Source organism: Gekko japonicus, unplaced genomic scaffold (assembly GCF_001447785.1).
Source record: "Gekko japonicus isolate JY-2015 unplaced genomic scaffold, Gekko_japonicus_V1.1 scaffold1220, whole genome shotgun sequence".
In the NCBI taxonomy this organism is placed as follows: domain Eukaryota; kingdom Metazoa; phylum Chordata; class Lepidosauria; order Squamata; family Gekkonidae; genus Gekko; species Gekko japonicus.
The window spans coordinates 199,311-206,315 of record NW_015174879.1 but is presented as its reverse complement, the minus strand read 5'-3'; positions in this window follow the sequence as shown (position 1 = coordinate 206,315).

Below are 7,005 nucleotides of genomic sequence, written 5' to 3'. Positions count from 1 at the left end.
TGGACTCGGCTGACTGGATGATTTAGGGAATGACGAAGGGCCAGTGGTATCAGTGAATTGTGGCGTCTCCCAGCTTGTCTGATATTTCAAAACTGCAAGTAGCGAACCGTGCTAGAACCAATGTGCAGACAAGAGCCTAAAAACTGTGTTTTGTTGACCACAGTCTATCCAGCCCAGCTCATAGCATTATCTGTCTGTATCTGCCAAATGTTTTTTTCTTCACGCTTACTCTGCCTTCTCCATTCAACTTCGGGCACCTCATCCAAGTTCTGGTGGATTCTTGGCAGGCCCGCAGCTGGGATTTTGTGGCTTGTGGGGCAAATTTCCCCCCCCTGGTGGGGTTGAAGTTCTCAGTGCAGAAAGAAAAGCCAGGATTCTGAGTCTTCTCAAGCTGTCTATTCTATGTAGGCGTCCTTAGCCATTTAGCCAATAGAAAGCTGTTACCAGGAGAGATCTCTAAATTGCAAGCTGTCACCCACTTTAGATGACAGTACGCAGCTGCTGCAAGTTAAATCACTTCTGTCAGCCTAAGCAACCGTTCTGAGAACAAGCCAGCAGGTGGGGGTGATGACTTCTATAGCCAAGGCAGAAAAACTTTCTGAAAGGAGACCAGTTTCTTGACACAGAGTTAGAAGGGATCCTAGAGGTCGCCTACTCCAACCCCCTTGCTCAGTGCGGGAATTAGTCAACGACAGCACCCCACTCTGCTTAAAGGAACACAGGCCTTTAAAAATGATTGAAAAAAAGCATTTACGGGAGAAATTCCTGTGGGGCTGTGCCTGTAAGAAAGGGGATGGAGCCCCCCAAAACCCCACCATTGCTACAGGCCTAATTCATGGATAGAGCCATTTCTTAACCATTAAGGAAACAGCCCAATAGTCTTCTGCCCCAAGCTCTGGGTCTCCCTTGAATCTACCACTTCTGCGTAAACCCAGAGGACAGAGCCATTCACAATGATCAAGCTCCAAACTCAAACAGTATATCTAGGGCAGCTGTCTCTGGGTTGGAACCAGGCTTCTCTCCTTCCTCCCACTGCAGCCCACTGATCTCCTGGGAGATGGAAAAACCTGACGAATGATACGAGGAGGGATCTGCAGCGTGGACGGGTAATCCGTGGAAATTGTCGATTTAGGCTGGATCCAACCCTCCGTGTAGGTGGGGGAGAGCCCAACCAGAATGAAATGGTGTTTGGCCAGCTTCCTTTTAGATTGGCGACGCAATCAATCACGCAGTCCCTGGTGGTTTCATAATGAGGGTTTCCTGAGTTGTTTCCAAAGTCACTGAATCAGGCCTTCGGTGAGCTTTGCTCAGTTCCCTCTCACAGACTAGAATTTCACCCGTCATGGCACTGTGCCCATTGTGCCCAAGAGTAATGACCATGGTATTGTTTGCACTGCCACTAATTCCAAGAAGCAAAGACAGACACACACCCCTCCGCAATATATGGTCTCTTTTCTTTGCTCTCTGCTCATCCTCACCTCGTTGTGTAAATAAAGGAAGGAATGAAGCACGCAATGCGATTATCAACTCAAGACAATTTGTGTGGTTAAACACAAATCCCCCTTTTGGATTATGTCTTGCCAAGGGGGATTAATCTACACTGAGTGGTTGGGAAAACAGAAAAATCAGGTATCCGGTGGTACAAAATTTCTGTCGCTTCCCTTCCCCACCAATGCATGACCCTAGCAAATTACATTTGCAGCTTTGGAACTTCTTTAAAAAGTCCTCATTTGGTCATAAGAGGGGGGGGAAGTCATTTTATAACACGGTTAAGACCGTATCTGGCCATACAATCCCTTGCCAATGTGGTAGTTTTTCTAGTATAGGCAAACTGTTGGAGACGCATACAGAATCAGAGTGAGAAAAGTATATAACCTGAATATGCCCGACACTTTCACATTACAGAGAAGTAAGCCGTCTTTATTTCAGTCAGAGGTTATTTGGGGGGGATCGTGGGAAATCGCAGTTCCCCCGGGTGAGGTACGGGGGCGGGGCACATGACGAAGCCCCGCCCCCTGCTTCCGGCCGCCCCGCTTCCGGCCCTCATTCAGCCAGGAGGAGGCAGGAGAAGAGGGAGGGTAAGTTGCTTCCTCCCTGCCTCTCCCCACCTCTGCCTGCCTGGGGCCAGGGAGGGCCTTCGCGGGGCTTCCTTGCACTCCCGCCGGCCTTGCAGGTCCACCGCCGGGCCCCTCATGGGGCTCGGCAGTGGAGCTGCAAGGCTGGCACCGGCGGCCGGGACTGTTGGGGGCGGGGTGTGTGGCCTTATGACACACTTCCGGTGATGTCAGGGGGTGCGGCATATGCTAATGAGTTATGCTAATGAGTTCCCCTAGCTCTTTTCCTACGAAACGACCCCTGATTTCAGTGTAACGTACATTGAAGTAACTGTGCTTGGAATCACAGCTTTATAGTCACAGGTTTTCATAGCTACCATCAGATGTGCTACACTAAAGCGTTGTGGTATTTCATATTTCTACGGTGTGAAATGCTGACTCTTCATCTTGGTCAGCCTGTGTCCTGTGATGCTCACATGTACAAAGTAAATGAGGTAACACAGCCATCACAAGCCTAGATCTGTTACTTAACTGGGATGGTAAACTTGGTCCAGGCCACAGGGCTTTAATGCTCCTGCACAGAAGGGAAAAAAAACAACAACAGTCAGGCACTGACACCTTGTTTTCTTTCCAGATGGGATTTTTGTGTGTGTGTGCAGAGAAACATTTGATTATGTGAGTCCTACAGCTCAAACATGGCTTTACCTCCCCAATTAATACTCTAAGCCCTAGTTCATGTGTGGACATGGTTTTGGTTTATTCTGACCAGATGCATTGGATGTGTCTTTGGCAGTTGTGCAAAAGAGGGCATTTCAGCTGGTGCAATCCCCCCCCCCCGCAGCAATCTGCCTGTCCTCAAAAGCCCTCTTTACTTTAGTTATAGGAACCCTGTAATGCCGAAGGCAAACAGTTAGAAGCATTTCTTATTCCGTTGAATCTCTCATCTCTAACCGAATACAAGTTAGCAAAATAACTGGGATTTAGGGTTGTTGGATTTGTTTTGAAAACTCTTAGCACCTCCGCCTAAGTGCCTCCCGTCTCCCACAGGGGGAACATCCACCCACCCACCCACCCCATAGGCAAAGTACCTCTAGGCACGTGCAGTTACAAAGACAACTGGATCCTGTTTTCGAAATGGATACAAGGACACAGTGCCTCTAAGACATATCAGACTGCCTTGCCTCTCTGGCAGGAACCAGCATTTGAGAGGAGGAGAAGTAAAAACGGATTACGTTAGAAATCAGGGGACAATAATGAAAATAATCAATAGATACTTTTGTCGAAGGCTTTCACGGATGGAGTTCATTAGTTGCTGTAGATTTTCCGGGTTGGTGGCCGTGATCTTGGCATTGTAGAACCTGACATTTTGCCAGTAGCTGTGACTGGCATCCTCAGAGGTATAACATTAGGAAAGGCCATTTTTAAAAAGTGAAAAAATACTCCCCGGCACAAAGGACCCATGTAGCCAGAGCACACCCTAACATTGCATCTCTGAACATTTTTGCAAGTGCCAGGCAATCTGAATCAGTCTGCTCAGCATTCACGAGCCAAGCCGTGTGGCTAACAGGGACAGTGGGATCAATTCAGGCATAGCATAGGGCTAGCACTGGAAGATCCTTTGTGTGGTTTCCTATTGCCACTAGAGTGGCTGCAAATCTGCCCCCTGGAAGCGCTTGAGCCCCGCACGTGCCTCAGGCACTATTCTACCTCTTCCAGGCTGAGGTTTGGCTGTGAAAGATACTGGAGTTAAATCCCAGGCAATTCTAGTGTTAAAAACCCGTGGCGTACCAAAGTACTGTGACACAGCAACCCTGCAAAGGAGAACATGTGAATGGCCAAAGAGGCTCCAGATTGCAAAGGGTTGGTGAAACTCGTTGGTATTTACATTAAAAAAATGAGATTTCAGTTACCCAAAACTGTTACTCCACGAGTCGTATTCCTCATTAGCCTATGAAGGCTGAATACAGTAAAGCATCATGAATTTTCTAGGATGACAAAGCAACTTGTACTTCTTTGGTCTGGGTGGCAGTCCTATACATTCCAGACAGTTGTCTTAGATCCCTTCCAATCTGTCTTATCCTGTATCTCCAGGTATGCACACGTATATATGCATATCCATACCCCCCCCCCACTACAGAAACCTGGTTGCATTCATCTTTGGAGTTTTCCGGTATAATATGAGCTGTGAATGCTGTTTTGTAACATGCTACTGTGAAGTTTTAAAAACTTGCAATATAAGAAAAACTGGGGATAGACAACCTAAGAAGGTATAAACATTCAAGTACTATAATGTATATGGAAATGTAATTAACTTTATACTAAAGCTTAATATTCAGAACAAAATTACAATATTAGGGCATAATAGCCAGAGGTATACAAAATTACAATACAAAAGCTCATTAATCAGAACATAACAATGTAGCAGCAATATAGAAACAATTGACAAAGCAGTTTACAAAGCAGCCGGCTTTCACTTCATTTCGTGGTGAAACTTCATCAGTAGCAAAAAAACATGTATTGTATCTTGATATCTCTTGGTTTATAATGTCACCTCCCTAGTTCATAGAAGCACCTTCTCCTCTCAGGTTGCTACAGATAGTAGTGGGACTAGCCCTTAGTTTCTATGGAAAATCTCTCATTTTGGACCTCTCTGCATAATGGTAGGCTCAAGGCTTCCTTAGCTTAGCTTTATCTCCAATAAAGAGATATCAAGACACGATACATGTTCATTTGCTTCTGATGAAGTTTCACCACGGAACAAAGTGAAAGCCGGCTGCTTTGTAAACTGTTTCTATATTGCTGAACTGTTTCTATATTGCTGCTACATTCTTATGTTCTGATTAATGAGCTTTTGTATTATAATTTTGTATACCTCTGGCTATTATGCTCTAATATTGTAATTTTGTACATTCTGAGTATTAAGCTTTAGTATAAAGTTGATTACATTTGCATATACATTATAGTACTTGAATGTTTATACCTTTTTAGGTCGTCTATCTCGCATTTTTCTTATATTGCATCCTTTATACTGGGAGGTCTGTGTTTCCTGTTTGTGAAGTTTTAAAAACCTGTCAGTCGCCATGGTGTGGTTGAACCTCTCTGATGTGATAATGTTGTGAATGCCATTTGTGAAATGTCGCTCCGCAGAACGCACCACTCACAATAAAGCTACCATTTTTTTCTTGGCAAAACATCTGTGCTTTTCCTAGTGGCATGACAAGTTTGAGCAGCTGATGCATTTCCTTTTACTGCATATCCCAAGAACTATACCTATAGGCAGAAGAGTCTTCTGGTTCCATTTCATTGTAATGTTGGCGTGATGCCCTGGAGATTCTATGTACTTCAAGCAACGAAGTACATAGGAAAGGAAATTGACTTTAAGCAAGAGATAAGGCGACAGTACTCTCATGACATTTATGATAGTCTGCATCAACACAATGGAGCTGATGGAATAATCCACATGGCATCAGCCTGCCCAACCCACAAAACACAGCCACAAAGTTATTACCCAGTGCACCCCCCCCCCTGCATTAAGCAGGAACCCAGGAACTGGCACACCCCAGGGCCTCCTGCAGATGAACGCCCACATTCTTTTGTAGCATAAAGAGCCCAGGTTTCGGACGCATGAGGTCTCAGCTCTGAGTCTGAACCACGAAGGGGATCTCCCACTAGCAAAGGAAGGTGAAGATGATGATGATATTGGATTTATACCCCACCCCACTCTAACTGGTCCTTCCTGACAACCAACCCCCCCCCCCAATAAGTCATGGTTGAAGAGATTGTTCTCTGTATCTGAAGTATGCTTGCACATGAAAAGTTATACCATGAATTAAACTTTGTTAGTCTTAAAGGTGCCACTGGACTCTTTAACTTTGGGTGAGTGGGAGTGTGATGAGGTTAGTGTAGGATGCCAAACTGTTTTCTATAAAGCTTTATATCCTTTAAAGGATCCTTGCCTGGGACTCTGTCCGTTTACTGCTGGTTATGAGCCCACCAGGCCTCAGCCCTGCTCTAGAGTCTGCTCTGCCCTGGGGTAGAAGGCAGGGGGCCAGAGGTGCCATTTTGTACATAAAATTTGGTGTGAGCAGTGGGATATTCAACAGGAGTAGTAAGAGTCCTGTAGCAGTGCGGCACCTCTTTTAGGGAGAGAGCAGAAAAACATCTGGGGAAGCAGTATATTGAAGCGACCAACATTTTTGCCTCCGGGGCATGGGCATTTTTGAGCAAGGTCATGGGTAGCATAACTGTGTATCAGCATTTCCGCCTTCTTCTTCCCAGCATGCATTCAAACAACAGTCACAAATGAACCAAAGTTAATACCGTGTTTCCCCGAAAATAAGACACTGTCTTATATTTATTTTTTCTCAAGAAGACACACTAGGGCTTATACCACAAATGCATAGAAATCCTGCTAGGGCTTATTTTTGGGGTAGGTCTTATTTTCGGGGAAACAGGGTACCTGAATACATCCATGATGTTAGAATCATATGCATTATGGAAGTGCTAAGTACACCTACCAAGTCAAACCTGTTAGGCAGTGGCAGAGCAGAGTACAAAGTGGTTCATGAAATGTGCCTACAACTTTAGTAGGCATTCCCCCCCCCGCCCCCCCCCATTACTTTCACTTCAGAGGTCCCCCTGCAAAGCCACCACCCCCAACGTTCCCTCTAAGCTGTGGAGTCCTGTGAGCAGAAATTCTAGTTTCTGAGCCACTGGCATTAACATTGTGAGCAGGTGATTTGGCTACTGCATGAATTAGTTAGCTCTGGAGCCCTCCTTCCTGAGCGAAGACAGAAATGTGTGAGCCGGAGGCTAAAAAACGGTGAGCTGGCTCACACTAACTCAGCTTAGAGGGAACACTGCACCCCAGCACAGGCTCGGCCCCTCCCCCCCCAACGGTCGACAACCGCCTCCGCCGACGCCCCGCCCCCGCCGCTGCGCGCGCCAAAAG